General features: G+C 43.4%; 1 protein-coding gene across 7 annotated transcripts in view; it reads right to left on the reverse strand.

Annotated features, from left to right (window-relative positions):
• The window catches only part of PTPRF (protein tyrosine phosphatase receptor type F), a 182,558-nt gene extending 164,746 nt beyond the window's left edge, over positions 1 to 17,812 (reverse strand). For all 7 annotated transcript variants that reach the window (XR_010794327.1, XM_066624235.1, XM_066624234.1 and 4 more), the window contains exon 1: positions 17,636 to 17,812. The gene's annotated coding sequence lies outside the window, so the exon portion shown is untranslated. The remainder of the gene's footprint in view (positions 1 to 17,635) is intronic.
• Between the last annotated feature and the right edge of the window lie 1,503 nt (positions 17,813 to 19,315).

Below are 19,315 nucleotides of genomic sequence, written 5' to 3' on the forward strand. Positions count from 1 at the left end.
GGGGCTGAAGAGCAGAGAGAGAAGCAGGTAGTTCAGGAGTGGGGGCGGGAGGGGGAATGGCTGTGTGTGGGGCTTCCCTCATCCCTTGCGCTCCAAAGCTCTAGGAAGAAGCAGATTCAGAGCTACAGACTCTGCAGAAAGAAGCAACGCTCCTGATCCTCCCACAATCTTCAAGCTACAATCCAAACTACACTTTCTTGGGAGAAAGCCCCAATGACTCTTGGTTTGAGGCTTATATCGCATCGTGTGCTTGTCAAGTGCATGGTGGGGAAGTGGGCAGAACGTCACCCCCCAGTGGTGTCACTGCTGCCATGTGATGTGCCTGAAACAGCCCTGACCCCGAGTGACCTCGCAGATAAGGCGGGGAGGTGATTTACCGGAAGAAATTTGTCGCCTTATAGGCGAGTATCTATGGTAGCTTCTAGTTTTTCGTACACAGCTCCAGAAACCTCCGATGCCATCCTGAGTGTCTAGTTTGAATAGTCAGAGTGATGACAGATTTTGGGTTTCAATGTAACAGATATACAAAAGATGATTTAACCAACAATTTTCCACTGGTCTCCAAAGGTACAAGGCCTGAGGTGTGTGACAGGAGTTTGGAGCACAGTGGTTGAAAATCACTTGTCTAGGTGGCAAATGCTAGAGAGATCGGAAGTCAGATTTCCCTGTTTAAAAGAAGTCCACTTTATGAACATTATGAAAGGGAAGGGGGAAGCAACCACTCTCTCCACCATCATTAGGGTTGAAGACCTCTGAGAAGAAGCTTCCAGTTCAGCTAGCCCCACCTCCCTGTGGGAATGTTTGAAAAAAAAAAAAAGCACAGAATGATAGAGTGACTGAATTGCTAGACTAAATTCCATTGCCTGAAGACAGGGCTTTTTGCTTACTTCACACAGAACTGATAAGAACCATTTTAAAACAAAGGACTAGCCTCAAGTCACTAGAATCTAGTCCAGCCATTTTCAACCACTGTGCTGTGGCACACTGGTGTGCCACAAATGGTCCCCAGGTGTGCCGTGGGAGTTTGGTGGAGGGTCATTTTTTAATAGGACCACTGGGGGATATGAGTCCCCCACTAACTGTATGGTGTGCCTTGTCAATTTTCCAAAAATTGGAAATCTTTGACAATTTCTTGACAATTTTAAGTACCTTGTCAGTATTCCATGAGACAAAAAAGGCTGAAAATCACTGTCTCTGAGGAGCCAGTGGAGGAAGAGGAACAGACAATTTGTTACTGCAGACAGTTGCCTAGAAACAGAACTGAAGAACCTGAAAGTGTTTCCTAGAAGCAACATCACAAGACGTGAAGACCATAAAGACCAAAGAGGTCAGTGTGCCATGAGAAGAGAAATGTTCAAAATCATTGGTTTAAACCAGCGATCTCCAAACCCCGGCCCGGGGGCCAGATGCAGCCTGCAGCAAGCCTCTTTCCGGCCCGTGGCCAACCTCTTGTACCCTGAAAGCCTCTGGCCCACTCAACTGAACATGACCAGAACTGTGCTCTGATTGTGTCTGGAGGGTGTTCTGAGGGCCAGAGAGGTTGGCCAGAGGGCCAGAGAGAGCCCATTCATTCATTTATTCACTCATCTAAGTTCCATCTCTAACTTATTTATTTAAATTTTATATTTAAATTTTTTCCCCGGCCCTCCACACCATGCCAGATATTTGATGCAGCCCTCTGGCCAAATAGTTTGGAGACCCCTGGATTAAACTGTTCCTGAACTAGTTTTAAGTGATATGCATAGGAGCTAGACACTGGAAGCATTTCTCTTTATGTGCATGAGAAAATTGATCTGTAGAAAGAGGGGAAACATAAAAATATAATGTCTCTATTCTGAGCAAAACTAAAATCTTTATTGTTATTATCTCCCAATTGCTATTTCTAGGCAAATATTAAGTAGAATACTAATATAATTAAATTTATAAATGCAGCAAAAGCTCTTGAATATCTGGGAAAGTATTACAACCACAAATTAATGGTACAAATGCACTTAATGTTGGTAAAAACATTAAAAACAATTGCATATTTATTGCAGAATACTTTAAGCTTCCATGGACTTAAATCCACTTGATCAGCTGCATGAAGTGGACTATAAACCATTAAAGCTTACACCGTATTTGCTAGTGTTTAAGGGGTCATAAAATGCGCTGTTGCATTTGCGCCTGCAAACTAACACAGCAACACCTCTGGAACTCGGTTTATACTATAAAACATCTCAGATAGTTGCCCTGCAGTGCAATCCTAGGCATATCTACTCAGAAGTAAGCTTCACTGACTTTAAGAAAACACACAGCCAGGTACATGTGTATCGGGTTGTAGCCTTATTGCATTGTTCCTGAGAGGGATTTAAAGCTTCTTGGTGACATTCAGTTTTAGGAAACTCTTTAAATGTCCTCAAGAGAGAAAAGAAAAATAACAAACCCAAAAGAATTGAAAATCCTGCTCTTAATCTTTATGTTCTGAAATACAGCAAGCAGAAGGTACCGTTTGTAAAGTGTGGATCTGAATTTACATTTTCTTGCCATATACTCATATATAATTTTATATCAAGGATTTGCAACTACCTAACTTGTCTGCCCTACATCTGACCTAAAGTCAGAAGTGCCTAGCTTAGCTTGCTGAAATGTTTATGGGATGCTGGAAACTGGAGATTGTATCAAATAGACAAGGTATTAAGTCTGACAAAGAGACTATTCTAGCTGTACTTGCAAAAGCCTATCTAGGGGTTAAATTACTGTTTGAGAAAACAGAATATTTCCTGGAAAACCACTGAACGTAGAGGTCCTTACTGATATAATTAATCAGGACTACCAAGAAGAGGCTTCTCAACATTTGAACTATGTTTTAATTTAAAGATGGTCTGGCCAACATGAGATATAGCCATATAAAAATAAGAAACCTCCTCATATGGAGTCAAACCCATCCAGCTCAGGATGCTCTACACCAGCAGGCATCAAAACCCTGCCTGTGGCCTGGATCTGGTGCCTTCTACACTCCTTTCCCAGCATGAATAGTGCTTACTGTTCTACCCATCTGCAAGAGGGATCTGAAGGCCTTAGGGATGGACCTCAACAAGTGGGAAACCGTGGCCTCTGAGCGGCCCGCTTGGAGGCAGGCTGTGCAGCATGGCCTTTCCCAGTTTGAAGAGACACTTTGCCAACAGTCTGAGGCTAAGAGGCAAAGAAGGAAGGCCCACAGCCAGGGAGACAGACCAGGGACAGACTGCACTTGCTCCCGGTGTGGAAGGGATTGTCACTCCCGGATTGGCCTTTTCAGCCACACTAGACGCTGTGCCAGAACCACCTTTCAGAGCACGATACCATAGTCTTTCGAGACTGAAGGTTGCCAATACAATACAATACTGTTCTACCAGGGAGCCTACGCAAAGCCACTTTGTTTGCCCCCAGTCTTTGTGCTGGCTAGTCACTTCTGAGTTCTGTTGCCTCAGCAAGCTGGTGCAAAGATTGGGGGCAAATGGAGGGGCTTTGCAGAGGCTCCCTAGCAGACTGCAACAAGTCTGCACCAAGATAGCCTTTGCCAGTGCGCTGAAATCTCCACTTTAGAGACAGATGGTCTATGCTGCCTGGCAGCAGCTCTCTAGAGTTTCAGAAGGGATCTTTCTTAGCCTTATCTGGAGATAAGGAGGAACCTGGGTCTTTTGGTTTGCAAATCATGTACTCTACTACTTTGCTACAGCCTCTCCTATGCACATTTCCATGTGTCCATTTGCCATTTATCCTGGGAAGTGACCCATCATCTTCTGCCGTCTTCTCTAATTTAAAACTTGGGAGAGGGCAAGGATCACATGCATGGCATATTGGCAGAAGGTAGCAGCGGACCTGGGGCTACTGCCTCTTGCTGTCAAAATACACTTCAGCCTTCCTTGCACCCCTGCATTGGAGGGGAAGATTGGAGTTGCCCATTCTGCTGCTGGAACATTTCTTGAACCAGTTCCCACACCTAACTTCAGTTCAGAAATGAAGGGGGTGGGAGCCTGTTTGTGACAATCAAGATGGCCCTCCCTTATGGGCTGTGTAATCTATTTATTGCCCTTAGGGCAATCAAGTGGCCATAAACCCATATAACCACCCGACACCCCGCAGGTCTTTCCGATTCCAGTTACCAATTGCTCTTTAACCATAGAGCTTCCAATCCTGGTAGCCAGGCCAAATTTGGGGAACCCTCCCCTGAACCGTGCACTGGCCACAGCCCCCTTGGACTTGGCTTGAACCTCGGAGCAGGCTCCTAGTACTGGGTCTCCAGGTTCCACCCCAGTCACACTGGATGACTCCCACAACCAGTTCCAACTTCACCAGTCCCAATAATCCAGTCAGTTGTAACAGATAGGATTTACTGAATATAGGTTTAAAGCAAGGGTGCCCAAACCCCGGCCCGGGGCTCACTTGCGGCCCTCGGAGGCTCCCAATCAGGCCTGCAGGGAGCCCCCAGTCTCCAATGAGCCTCTGGCCCTCGGGAGACTTGCTGGAGCCCATGCTGGCTTGACTCAACTGCTTTCAGCATGAGGACGACTGTTCGACCTTTCATCTGAGCTGTGGGATTAGGGCTCCCTCCGCTACTTGCTGTTTCACATCTGTGATGCAACAATGGCAGCAAAGGAAAGGCTGGCCTTGCTTTGTACAAGGCTTTTTATAGGACTTGAGCTACTGCAAGACCTTTATTCATTCATATAACTTCCATCTCTAATAAATTCATTTATGTAAATTTATTCACATTTTAAATGTAAATTAATTCTTTTTTCCCCCGGCCCCCGACGCAGTATCAGAGAGATGATGTGGCCCTCCTGCCAAAATGTTTGGACACCCCTGTTTTAAAGAACTGTTATACAGACAGCACTGCATCAGTCAAGGTTTTAGAATTTAAGATAGAGCATACCAATATAATACAACACTTAGAACTAATAAAACAATAAAGAGATAACTCCTAACTATCACTCACCAAAGTCTTAGATTTCCAAAGTCCAGTGTAACCCATCTTGCTGCAGTCAGTTGGGTCACTCTTGCCAGAATGGTCAAAGCTCACGCTCCCTTATCCAGAGGCAAAGCTAGAACAAATAAAAGCTTTTTTCCCCTCACCTTTATAGGTCTCCTGACCCATCCACCAATCAGAACTCGGTTCCAGCCAAACATTCTAGGGGTGGATGTGCCACAAGCCTTCCTACTCATGGTGGAATCCCCCCTCCCAACCTGAGAAGTTCACAGCTATACCCTGTTGTTAATCAAGTTGGCCTTGGAGCCCACTTGGTAGTTTGGTATGGTATCTGAGGGCCCCGTGAAGCGGCCTCCTCCACAGTTCTCCCAGGCCTGGTATGCAGTAATTAGACGTTGGTTACAGCTGGGGCCTTGTACTTGGGCCTAACAACATGGCTACAAGCAGAAACTTTCCTTGTTCAGATGTTACCTGGTCATTGATACTCACTTTTCTGTCACACTGTTCACCTTAATTCCTCTTTTGTAGCTCTCTAAAGCCCAGTGCATCTGCAGTGATAGTCAATGCCAAGTACAATACTATACAAAATTACTTAGAAATATGCTCATTGACTATAGGAGGACTTACTTCCAAGTAAACATACATTCTATTGCTGAAAAAGGGGAGGGGTAGGATCTTGGAGACCAAAAAATTCGTCTCCAAAATAAGGCAAGAAATAGGGCCTTCTCAGTAGTGGCACCAACACTATGGAACTCCCTCCCCCTTGATTTACAAACTGCTCCCTCTCCTGAAACTTTCTGGCGAGGCCTGAAGACATTTCTTTTCAGACAAGCCTTCTGAGTTATTGGCCTTTTAAACATCTTTTAACTTTTACAGGCTTGGGGCCTTTTTATAAACTGCTGCTGTTTGTTCCTTTTACATCTTTTTATCTGATTGCTGTTTTTAAGAACGTTCTTGTTATTAATGTGTTTTTTTATCTTGTTTTCAATTCATGTTTTTAATTGTGTTTTTAATGATTATTGTAAGCCGCCTTGGGTCCCTTTGGGGAGCAAGGCGGGGCACAAATGAAGTAAGTAAGTAAGTAAGTAAATATTGGCTTGGCTACCAGAATTTGTGTAAGCATGGTACCATGATTAAAAAATTTTTTTTTGTTAAAGAGTATGCTGGTCAAGAGCACTTACTGATGATGCTTGTTTTTGTTTCTTGCAAATTCATTGTGTACTTTTAATAACTTAGCCTGAAAAAACATGTGTTCTCCAATCCAGGATACAAGCTGGTGCCAAAATGCGCAAAATTCATTCATATTGTCTTTTCCGGCAATGAATTTTTTTGATTAAAGCTGATTAAACATTACTGCCAAGAGTCTTATTTTTGTCTGAAATACTACACTATCATAAAGAAAGAACCCTGAAGGTTGCTTGCCAATCTTAGACCAGTGATTCCCAATCTTTACCATGCCACAACCCACCTCCTGGTGATGCCAGGGGAGGCCCCAGAGATCAAAGCTATTTCCAGTTTTCAGAGGCAAACCAGAAATTGCCTTCAGAAAACTGGAAATAGCTTTCTGAGGCCTGCAGAGTGGATTGCTGGCCTGGTGCGACCCAGAACAGACCTCTGGGGCTTCCCCAAGCTTCTGGAATGGCTCTGATTTGGAGCCAAATGAAGGTGAGAGCGGGTGGGAAGACCCATGTCATGACCCACCTGGCATGGGCTTACAACCCACCAGAGGGTTGTGGCCCACACTTTGGGGAACCCTGTCCTAGACTGTGAGACAATGCTATTTTCTGACACTGCTCTGTTAACCAAAAAAAGGCAGAAGACCATGCACCTAGTATGGGAGCTAGTAGGGGGCCATATTCCTATGGAGTCTTTGGGCAATCCAGAGGATTCATTTTGCCTGTAACCAATGTTGCACACTCTTATTCCCATGATATTTCACTGACTTGGAATCTATGGGAACTTATCTTTCTAATCTGGCTTTTGAAATTCACACCTTTTAGCTTGTGGAGTTGAAAAGCAGTTCCTGATAGATATAAATGCCAGGCAGAATGAGTTTGAATAATGAGTCTCTTATATTGAGATTGACCAGTCATCAGAGGCATAGTAGAAAAGCATGAGATGTTCATCAGAAATGTGCCCACCCAGAAAATAGAGGCACAGCCCAACAGCACATGGATCAGTGATCTGCTGAGAAGCCTGTAACGAGCAAACCTCTATCAACTTCACCCCACCAGCAGGCTTGGCAAACAACTTAGAAGAGACATTCGACTTGGGGCACAGGGTAGTACAGAAAGGCTCTGTGGGTTGTCTGAGAAAAGTTATTATTTTCTTAGCCTAAAGATCATCCCAGAGGTCTGAGGAAAATTAAACAAGAATTATAAAACATTTTGTAAACTTTTGTAAACATTTTGTAAAAATGGAAGAGAAATTATCAATAAAAGCTGAAGAAAAAAGAAAGCCATCAATACAAAGATAAGGAAATCTGCCCCTGGCCCTTATTATCCTTCTCTAAGGTACATTCTGGGACATATATCATTCGCTAAGTTTTTGACTTACAGGTAGTAAAGAAGAATGAATCGTTCTCTTTTCCATTTCCTTATCTGACACAGAATGGTTGAAAAAGTGACAGAAGAAATGACTTTTTAGTAGCTTGACAAAGGAGAGTTAATGCTCTGACACTACCAACTTGAGGCAAATCTCAGAGCAAACTACATCCAAAGTTGAAAAGACTATGAGAAAGATTACAAAAGTTCACCCGTAGATGGAAAAGAATTATTGATTTAATTGTAATTATATTAAGTTTTGATTCCAAAGATTTTGTGGTGACTATCCCCTCCTGAAGGTTGTTACATGTTCAAAATATTACAACAGAATGTATTCACTATTTTCAGATAAGCCTGAAAATTTAGGTTTATTATTATTCTCTTATTTCTTCTGAGGCAGGCTTTGCTTCTTTCTTTATGTGCTGGCAAATTGAGACAAATACCGTGGCTGGACTTAAAAGAACTGGACAATTTTATGACATTTAATAACATTTGTAGCTATAAAAGCTAAGAACAATAAGGGTAATGAAATCATATGCTGCAGGGCAAAAGCAATTCTCCTATTCCCATCCCACACAGGGAAAGTGCGCCTAGCCAATGATAGTAAAGGAGACAGAAGCCTACTTCTCCTCCAAGACACAAAAACAAGGAAGCTCAGCTACTTGCACTCCCAACTCCCTGTCTCCCATGCACTAAATTACTCAGATTCCTCTTTTTACAAGGCAACTGAGGAGCCTGGGATTTTGCTTCCTCTTGCTCAGCTGTCTCATCCATGTCCAATGCCCAAGTACACATCTATGAAGCTGTTTTCTTCATAAGTTGTAAGTCATAACTGACCCATGTCAGTTACTGGGTCAGTAAGTCATAACCGACCCAGTCAGAAGGCCCACACTGGGCACCAATGTTTACAATGTTCTCCAGCCTTCCAAATTAAACAGAACTGGCATAGTGTTTAAATCCATTTAGGCAATTTGGCCCATTGAACTATACAAGAGGGCTTCTCACTGCCCACAGCCTCACTCGGTAAGATCCCTATTGTTGAGGGAACTATAGCTTCCAGAAGCTGGCTGCCCAATAAACGTTTATAAGTTATCATTTTAAAATGCTGAACAGCCCAGAAAAGAGCAATTCTCTGGAGCCTGGCAGGAAATGACCTATCTTTATAATTTTACACAGTAGGTTTGTTTAATGGGGCAGCCCTAGGGTTAGCTTGCTGTCATTGCTCTTCCTTGCAGAAACCTACTGTGTAAAATTATAAAGATGGGTTTGTAAACATTGTAAACATTGGTGCCCAGCATGGGCCTTCTTGGTGTCACTTATGACTTACTACTTATGAAGAAAACAGCTTCATAGATGTGTACTTGGGCACTGGACATGGATGACACCCAAACGCCATAGCCTTTCCTCATAAGGAAGGTGCCCCAGCCCAGTAATTATCTTAGTCGCTCTCTTCTGCACCTTTTCCATTTCCACTATGTCCTTTTTGAGATGTGGCAACCAGAACTGGACACAATACTCCAGGTGTGGCCTTACCATAGATTTGTACAACGGCATTATAATATTAGCCGTTTTGTTCTCAATATCTTTTCTAATGATCCCAAGCACAGAGTTGCCCTTCTTCACTGCCGCCGCACATTGGGTCGACACTTTCATCGACCTGTCCACCACCACCCCAAGATCTCTCTCCTGATCTGTCACAGACAGCTCAGAACCCATTAGCCTATATGTGAAGTTTTGATTTCTTGCCCCAATGTACATGACTTTAAACTTACTTACATTGAAACGCATCTGTCATTTTGCTGCCCACTCTGCCAGTTTGGAGAGATCCTTCTGGAACTCCTCACAATAACGTCTGGTCTTCACCACTCGGAAAAGTTTGGTGTCGTCTGCAAACTTTGCCACCTCACGGCTCACCTGATGTAAATTTCTGTTAGCAGTTTTAATCAGGGATCAGTACTAACAGATCAGAGAGGTAGCCCTCTCCAGCCCTAGGATCTGTATGGATTTATGCAGTGTACATATATAAAGGAAGGAAAAAGTTAAGGCTCCCAAGAGCATCAATCCCTATGATGTTTTGCATCAGAAAATAGAACAATCTGAATTGTGAAAATGACCATTTAACAATCATGGAAAATATATACCTTCTCTTGCTCTCAGCATTGCACATGACTGCTACGGAAATCTCTGCTCTACTACTGCCTTTCTGTCAATGCCTGCCTATTGTCATTTTACCAAGATCCTATTTGTCAGCTCCATGCAGCAGGAGGCTTTGCTGCAAGCTAATAATTGAATTCATTACGCCTTACAATTTAAAACTATTCTTCAACTAATTACTGTAATTTGATAAGCAGAAATCACATGAACCTACTGCAGCTTTATCTCTCCCATTTGCTGTCTGAAGGAAAATGTTTGAGTAATTAGTCACACGATAACAGTCCAGGTTATGCAAGCAAAACAAAATTAATATGATCGCTACTCCAAAACTAAAATGAAGAAGAAACATGAAAACATGTATGAAGAAGCTGCAGGGGAGGAAGAGCCAAAAGAAGCACCTGGGTGGAGAAGAAATGCAGGTGAAACCTCTCCCTGAGTCATTTGCCCAGGCAAATTCGTTCACAAGGAGACAGGCACGCCAAGAACAGCCAACCTGCAGCTACCTCTCTTGTAGGAAAGTCACATCAGGTAACCTTGGCAACCGAGAGGCCTGGTGAAGATGGGAGAAGAATATTTCCTGAAATATTCACAGGACCATGACAGAACATTCATTAGTGCTCTAATGTCAGAAAGAATCAGTGGCCTGGACTGCTGCTCTGCATTCCCCCAGCTCTCTCCTCACCTTGTTTATGAGGTTCCTGACCTTTCTTGCTATGAAACAGTGAAAGTCAGCAAAGCACAATTCATAAGACAGAGCAGACAGTAAGGGGGGGATCGGCTCTTCCCAGCACTTCCAATGGATAGGACACATAGGGGTTGAATGAACAGTATGCGCACTTGTTTGCTCTTTCTCATGTATACAGACACCCCTTCTCTGACTCAGTCATTTCTAGTATTAAAGATATCTCAAATTCCTTGTCATTAACATTTTTGCTGAACCATTACTGATGTGACTGCCTAATGAACATTCACACATTCTGGGAGATGGTTTGGGATTAAAGTTTAATCAGCTAACACTATCTAGACAGAGCACAGCATTTCGTAATGATCCATCGGGAACTCCGGCCAGTTCAGAGATAAGAAGCAATTTCTTGAGTGCTTTATTACCCCTATGTCCCCTTGCCCATTATAAGACCTTTTGAATAACCATTCCCAGCACAAAGTATGGGAAGAGAAAAACAGGTGCAAATGGACATTAATTCAGTGAAAAGTAATTATAGGGTGGAAGTGAAATGAAACCAAAGTAGTCACCTTTGACTACTACTGGAAGCGAAATCAGATGTGTGAAGGCAAATGGTCCAAGGACTGTATAAAGTTTCACCATTCTGCTGTTGGAAAAATCCAAAATGAATAGCAATCACACTGAAAATTGAGGCTGGCATCTGCTTGGGAAGGAGCAGCGATTCTGTTGTTCAACATTAGGCAGGGGTAACACTGCTAAAGAGGCTACATGAAGTGGTCAGCTTAAGTAGAGGGCTGGTGTGAGGTGGTGGGTGGCATTCCACTGCCAACCTGCTGCAGTAGGTCCTCCACCCACACCTTTACTGACTTTGCTTTCTTGCTACACAGCTAATTTTAAAAGCAAGCAAAGGAAATATGTGATGTGCTCTAGATCACCATTCATTCTCCCGACATACCACTTCTGCCTGTTCTTTTAAATCATTTGTAGAAGAAAGATGAAGCAGTAGTAGAGACTGTAAGGATGGCATGTGCATAAAAGCCAGGGTAAGCCAGCCAGTGGTGTCACTAGGATTCGCGACACCCCGTGCGGGAGGCCTGCGCGTCACCCCATGCAGTGGGCGGGGCAACACCCCAGATGGTGGGCATGGTGATGTACCATTTGATAGAACACAGATATTTCAATGTGGTTTATTTCATTGCATTCTGCATGTTCCCCTGGGGGCTGGGGACAAGAATAGGCCCTCAGTTTGGCTGTACTTGTCGTAAGAGGCGACTAAACAGCCACTGGGTAGATGGGACTCGTCAGCCTGGGAAGGCAGCTCATCTGAGAGAAGGAAAACTCTGATCCCAAACCTCCACTGCCTTGGGGCTACATCCAGTTATGGAAAAGGCTTCAGGAGTCAACCTCGAGGCAAAATCTGGAGCCGGAGTCCCTGAGGCAGTTCATGGCTGAACACAGTCACGTTCTGGCTACTCCTGCAACGCCGCTGGAACCAACCGTATTGGCCTCTGCCTTTCCATTGGACCATTTCAGCGACGTGGAGAGGGAGGATTTGCTGCATGGATAACAGCCTATCCTCCATACCTGCTTTACCCAGGCTTCACGCACTGGAGAGGATACTCTGTTCCAGAACCACCATTCAGAGCGTGACACCATAGTCTTCCAAGACTGAAGGATGCCAACACATTCTGCATGAAATTACGCATTGATTGATATATAACATGATGGTATTATTCCTCCAAATTCTGATTTTAGTTATTTTGAAAACATGTGGAGTCACACACACACCCATGTCAACTTATTAACACCTTATTGCAGCAGTTCTCATACTTTTAGCAGTGGGACCCACTTTTTAGAATGATAATCTGTCCAGGACCCATTGGAAGTGACATCAAGCAAATTAAAATAAATAATTATAAACAGTTAAAATAAAAGAAATAATTAAATAAGGGGGAGCCAGTCCTGTTCCACCAAGTGAGTTTTCTAGTCTGCCTGCAATAACACTTCCCCCAAAGAATCAGTGAGATCTTCAGCCCTCCCCAGTGCCCAGTTTAAAGTTCTTCTATTTTAAGCACATCAGTACAAAGACCCACCTGGCATTACAAGTCTGAGAGCCCAGTCCTATGCCTGTCTACTCAGAAGTAAGTCCCATTAGAGTCAATGGGGCTTACTCCCAGGAAAGTGGGGGTAGGAGTCCAGCCTCAGAGCCCAATTCTATGCATGTCTACTCAGAAGTAAGTCTCATTCGAGTCAGTTGGGCTTACTCCCAGGAAAGTGTGGGTAGGATTGGGCTGTGAGGGAAACTTTGCAAGTGAAAAATAGAAAACTTTCCCCTTACCAGTTCAAGCCTCTTTGTTGGTCCTTTCTAGTGGGGGGGGGGGGGGAAGGCTGCCTACTGGGGCTTTTGTTGCACTCCAGACCCATCGGATCGGGACCATTCTGGTGTCCTCACATTCTTTGCCTGGCCTGACCACCAGCCAGCAACATGAGGCTGCTTCGCTTTCCATAGGGCTCCATACACTTGCAGCTGGGACCTCCTCCTCAGGTGTTTTTCGGGCTGCATTCATTAGATCAGGACCATTCTGACCTTGGAGTCCTCTCAGTCTGCCCTTTTGGACAGAGCAGAGCAAGGTCGCCTACTCGCGAGTAAATGTGGCTTCCTTTCCCTTCCCATAGAGCTGAACACACTCGCAGCTGGGAGGGGGAACCTCCCTCTCGGGTGTTTTTGGGGGGCTGCACTCATTGGATCAGGACCCATTCTGACGTTGTTGGAGACTGCCCTTTCTGACAGACTAGGGCAAGTGCGCATACTCATGAGTAAATGTAGCCACGTGGTTTTGCTTGCTTTCCATAGGGCTGAATAGGGACCTACTTCTCGGTGTTTTTGGGGGGCTGCATTTTATGCATTGGGACCATTCGGGTGTCATTAGAGTCCTCTCAGCCAGCCCTTTCCAACGGACTATGGCACGTACGCCTACTCATGAGTAAACACGTGATACGGCTCATTTCACTTTCCATAGGGCTCCATGCATTTTTTCCTTCCGGTTTTTTGGCCATAACTTTTGAAGAAAAGGAGCTATCTCAACAGGGTTTTTTGCCTTGTGTTGCGCTGGTCATTCCGTATCCAACGGTGTATGGCATGACACAGTAGCTCATAAAAGTGCAATTTTAGCACATCACCCCTCCAGGGTGCATCACCCCCAGGGTGCGCCACCCGGTGTGCCCCTCCCGAGCAACGCCACTGGAGACAGCAACACTGGTTTACCTTGCCTCAGGTCTGGGGGGGATACTCTGCAGTGGCATAACGCAAATACCCTTCTTCAATTTACATGTGAACAAAACATGACTGATACCTAGCCCACTTCCCACTGTGCCTAAACATGCCTACAAGAAACCCACTCAGTCAGACTGTGCTGCCAATGTAAGTAATGTGCAAGCCTGTACTAGTGGTATGACCTTATCCCTATAAGAGTAGAAAGCTTGAAGGCCAGAGGAAAAAAAAGAATTTAAATACGGTATCCCTTTTTCCTATTCACAGGGCAGGTGGTTTGTAAAAATGACTGCTGGTAAAATATTGCTTGGAGATAAATTTTGCTTTCATTTATTTCATCTCTTTAGTGAGGCATCTCTTCTGGTAAAACTGCTGCAACCTTCCCTGAGCACAAGAGATAAGGAATGCTATAAATATGATTGGCAGGGTGTCTGGTGTAATAGTGAGCATGGAGACAAAATCAACAAAGAGTAGTGTATCAAAAGATACAGAGAAGGTGGACAAAATTGTTCTCATGCCCCTAGCAAGATGAACAGCCCCACAAGAGTCTGTATGTAGCTTGAATAATAAAATTACCCTGTCTGAACGTGGTGCAAGCAATATCTTTTATACAGTTCCAAAAGGAACACTGGCAGTTTACAGAAAGTACTCACTGAATGTAGGGACTAGATCTTTAAGCAGCCTGAAGATAAACAATTGTGTTAAGGAGAGTTCACATTGCTCCACTCTGCTTTAGGCAAACATTGCCAAATGAACATTTGAGTGAAACTTGGCTGCACACTTCACACTCCTTTTCTCTCCCTAGAGCATGCATCAGCCCAACCATTAAAAGGAAATGTAAGTTTTAAGCACCACATATAACAAGCAGTTTACAAACTCCCTCAAGATTTGTTTTAAATGCAACACTTGTAAGAATCAATCTTTATGCTGCACTTTCACTATTTTTTCAAGGATCCTGAAGCACATCTTAATCCAAAAATAAAACAGGAACTGCTGAATAAGCAAAGTCAGCTCTTTTAAAAAAAGTATAACAAGAACATCGGGCAAGTAAAAAAATGATGAGCTTAGATGGCATGCATTCAGACATCAGTGGAAATCTGCAACCAGTTATAATGATAATGAAAGTGATGAGACAATGAGCTCCTTAGTCAATCACTTCCCCCCAAATATACAATGTAAACCTATGGCATGCAGCATTTAGTTCCACTTCCACCCTCACCACAGCTTCAAAGCCTCCTAAGTTCAGTTTTTAAAATTCCTACTACAGTTCTGCATTCACCATATAGACATGACACAGGCAACAACCCTATTTATATGAATTATGAGTTTTCCTGAGAAAGAAAACATGGCGTTGCTCTTCTATGTATAATAAAAGTAAACTTATAAATGAATATCAAAACTTTATTTTACAAGGATTTGTTAGGTCTGATGTCAGGTTTGCATAATCAGTACAATTGAAGCTGCATCTGCTACTCTTTCCTTCACTCCAGGGCAACATCAGCAACTTCACGTACATACTGGGGGTGGAATTTCAGAACTATCACTCCCTTCCAGGTGCTCAGTGTTCAGTCTTCCATGTTCAGGATCATTAAAAAAAGAAATTGAGAAACACAGCCAGTATTATTATTGGGCAGTATTGGGCAGGAGGTCTGGTCTAGAGGGTAGAGCCTCCGTCTGCCTGAAGATAACATCCACAAGGTCGCCGGTTCGAGGCCACCGGCACCATGCGACCTTGAAGCAGCTGACAAGCTGAAGTCAAGCTATTTCCATCTGCTCTGAGCGTGGGAGGATAGAGGCCAGAATGTGAAGCCAGATCGGAATGAAACACCTGAATGTAGTGGTTCTTGAAAGAAAGAACCTTCTTTCAATTGTAAAAAATCCCTATTTAATAAGGGATTTAAATAAAGCCTGCCTATGTAAACCGCCTTGAATAAAGTCTTGAATAAAGACCAAGAAAGGCGGTATATAAATACCTGTTGTTGTTGTTGTTGTTGTTATGCCATTGTACAAATCAATGGTAAGGCCACATCTGGAGTACTGTGCCCAGTTCTAATCGCCACATCTCAAAAAGGAAATAATGTAAATGGAAAAAGTGCAGAATAGAACAACCAAAATGTTTAGTGAATCGGGGCACCCTTCTTACAAGTAAGGGCATAATGTCTGAGACTCTTGTCTAAGAAAAAAGGTGCCTGAGGGAGGAATATCATAGAACCACAGAGTTGGAAGGGGTCTAATAGGTCATCTAGTCCAACCCGCCTGTAGCAGGAAATCCTCTAGAGCATCTCCATCAGGTGCTTGTTGAGCCTCTGCTTGAAGATCTTCAGTGAGGGAGTGTCCACCACCTCCCTCAGCAATCTGTTCCACTGCCAAACCACCCTTACTGTCAGAAAATTTTTCCAGATGTTCAATCAAAACCTCTTTTTTACATTTGCACCCACTGATTCTAGTTCTACTTTCAGAGGCAGTTGAGAACAAATTTGTTCGATATGACAGCCCTTCAGATATTTTTTAATCTATTTTTATTTTACTATAATAAAAACAAATACAAACAAAAAAATTAAAAAATAAAGATATTACAGGTTGTGTGTCAAATGCGGAAATCTCAAACTACATTTCTCTGTTCTACTATAAAATCATACAAAAAATTAGTTATCAATTCTTAAACAATCTACACTTATTAAAAAATACATTTTCAACACAAAAAAATGAAAAAAACATAAAAGTTAAATCCCCTATCTACACATCAAATCCATAGATTATTTGGCCTATTATATCGAACTACATTTCTTTATTCTACTACAATATCATACAAATATGTCACTTCTAATTCAAACAATTCAAGAACTCTATGGTTACACACTCAATGGTTTGGAAATAAAGTTCTTCAAATCTATAGTTCATATACTCAAATTTTGTAAGCTATGACGTATCACATAAGAGTAAAATATAAACACCCTAGATATCGTAATTATTAAAGTCAATATAAAGTCATTAATCAGTAGAAAAACATCCTAATAAAGCTCTTGGAGACCACTTGGCCGTTAAAAACTTCAAAACACATCTCCTCGTCATCATGCCTGTTGCACATTCCCAACATTCCATTCCTTCGGACCCATAAGAGTTTCATCTTGTTAAAACTGTTTCAAGATCCTTTAATTAGCAGTCTTATCTTGAACGTCCAAACAACTTCTATAAATCACAATATTTCTCCTCGCCAAAGTGAAAGTAATAAATTTCAGGGGAACGGTCAGGCTTTGTCTCACCGCTGAAGACCCAAGCTAGATGTCTGTCCTTCTCTTCCATCACTCAAACTAAAGAGGGGTTCCCCAGCCTTCACCAGAGATACCCCCCCCCCAAAGGAGCAACCTCCGAAGAGTTGTAGCTAATCTCTTGTTATCCCTTTGATCCAGGGAAGTCCTCGGTTGCAAGCTGTCAACAGCAGCCGGGTTTAAGTCTCCTGGTGCTTTCCCAAACAGGAAAGTTTAGCCTGCCGTGTTAACTCCCCCATGTGATCTCTAGCCCTTCAGATATTTTTAGAGCGCGTTATCATATCCCCTCTCAGCCGTCTCTTCTCCAGGCTGAACAAACCCTTCTCTCAACCTTTCTTTGCAAAGCTTGACCTCCAGTTCTCTGATCATCCTCGTAACTCTCCTCTGATCATATCGTCCTCAATACGATTGAGGTCCTAGTCCTATCCAAGTTTCCAGGTCCAATGCAGCGATGTCAACAGGGCACGTGCTGCATTCTGTGTGCGTGTGTGTGTTGGGGCAGTCATGGAGGCCTCCTCAAAGCAAGAGAATGTTTGTTCCTTACCCTGAGGCTGTACTGCAGCTGCATTGGCACTGAAAAGTGCTGGCACTGGGTGTGTTAATGGGCTATCACAACAAAGGCAACACATCTGAACGTAACTAGCCCATCTGATAGATAGCACAGTAAACTCATCTCTTAGAATTCTGTTAAGGGTATCCAAACGAAAATTAAATCAAAAGCACCACTGTCCCAAAAGCAGTTAGATATCCCATTACTTTTGACCCTACCTTGTTCCTATGACATTCCATCAGAACTTTTCCCCTTCATCTTCATCCTGTCTGCCTGATTCACACCTGGAGCGTACGCCTCTTGGGAATGGACCATGTGACATGCTTAAACTAGTGCTAGAGCTAAACAAATGTTAAAAAGTAGCAATCAAGATAGTGACATGTCTATGTGCCTGCTTAGGGCCCCAAAGGACACTGCAGAAGTGCAGCAGTCTGATGGAATGTAAGCACCAACAAGAATATAGGACAGTCATGTGAGGTGCCTCTCCAGGCTATACTTGGCATTTGCTATCTGTAACAAGCACTCACACAATTGCATAGCCAAATGCAATTGGCTAGACTCTAGTGAAAAGGAGGGAGAGAGAGCAGAACTCACAGCCCAATATGACAGATGCCATAGAGCGATTGTCCCAGAGGAGCGCATTCTAAAGTACACTTTGAAACCTGGACATTCACTACAGAAAGCTTTAAGTACTTTGCTCTCCCATCTAATTATGAAGACTTTGCTTCTCTGGAACGACATCTGACTGCAAGCAATGATCTCTGCTAGCATAATTGCCCATTCTTTTCTATACCTAAAGCCCAGCAAGACAGCTACACACAGAAGGAAAAATGCATAATGCAGAAGGCATTGCACATCTTCATATGAAATCATAATCTTTAGGCTTTACAGTTCCATTTATTGCACTGTGGAAGCACTTCTCTTTCCAGATAGTGAACAATTTGCTTGGTAATCATCAGAAGGCTCTTTAAAAAGCCATTGTTAACAGATACTCCATTGTACACATTACTCTGCACTGTGGCAATTCTATAGATTATATTCTGAACATCAAAAAGGAGTTACTTTAGTAGCTTTTGGGGTAAGATCACCCACATGCTAAGTCCACTTACCCCAGTTCCCACACCCCATCTCACCTTGCCCTGCAGATCACCCACATGCTCACTCCACTCACCCCAGTTCCCCCACCCTCCCTCTCCTTGGTGTCTCAGTGCTTTAGTTTCTGTGTTTGCTGCACATCAAAACTTTCACCAAGTGAATCCTTCATTATGGGAGGGAAGATCCTTTTCTGAGCCCTGAATCCTCCCTTCCCAAACTTTGTGCAAGAATCTTTTCAAAGGAGCCCATCTGAGGCAAGGGGGGGGGGGGAAGTGGCAACTTCAGACCCCCACCTGAAATTCAAGAGACAGGTTCTGCTCTGCCAATACAGCCACTGTCACTGGAGAAATGAATCAGGCACTGCCTCACTCTTTTGCGCCTGTGCATGCCGCTCTTTTAGACCCCGAGGGAGAGAAGCTTCTCCCATACACGACTGATGCGAAAATGGCAGCACCCACTGCCAGAATCCAAGATGGCACTGCCTAGCTTTTTGCGACTCACCCAAAATTGGGCCACAACCCACCAAGTGGGTCATGACTCACAGTTTGAGAACCACTGATCTACAGGGCAGAGATTTACCAAAAAGGTGCTGCTTATACTTATCCCATCCCCATCATCTGTTGATGCCAATACCCACTGCAAGAGATTTTTGTCTCAGTCAACATCTATCAAATCAGCATGTTAAGCTGAACGGAGGCTTTAACACCACATGTGAACAACTGTGTGAACATAATTCCAAAATATAAAATGCTACTTTATTCTTTCTCCTAGGAGACTCTCAATTATATATAGTACTATAAGTT

This window comes from Tiliqua scincoides, chromosome 4 (genome assembly GCF_035046505.1).
Source record: "Tiliqua scincoides isolate rTilSci1 chromosome 4, rTilSci1.hap2, whole genome shotgun sequence".
NCBI classification, from domain to species: Eukaryota; Metazoa; Chordata; class Lepidosauria; order Squamata; family Scincidae; genus Tiliqua; species Tiliqua scincoides.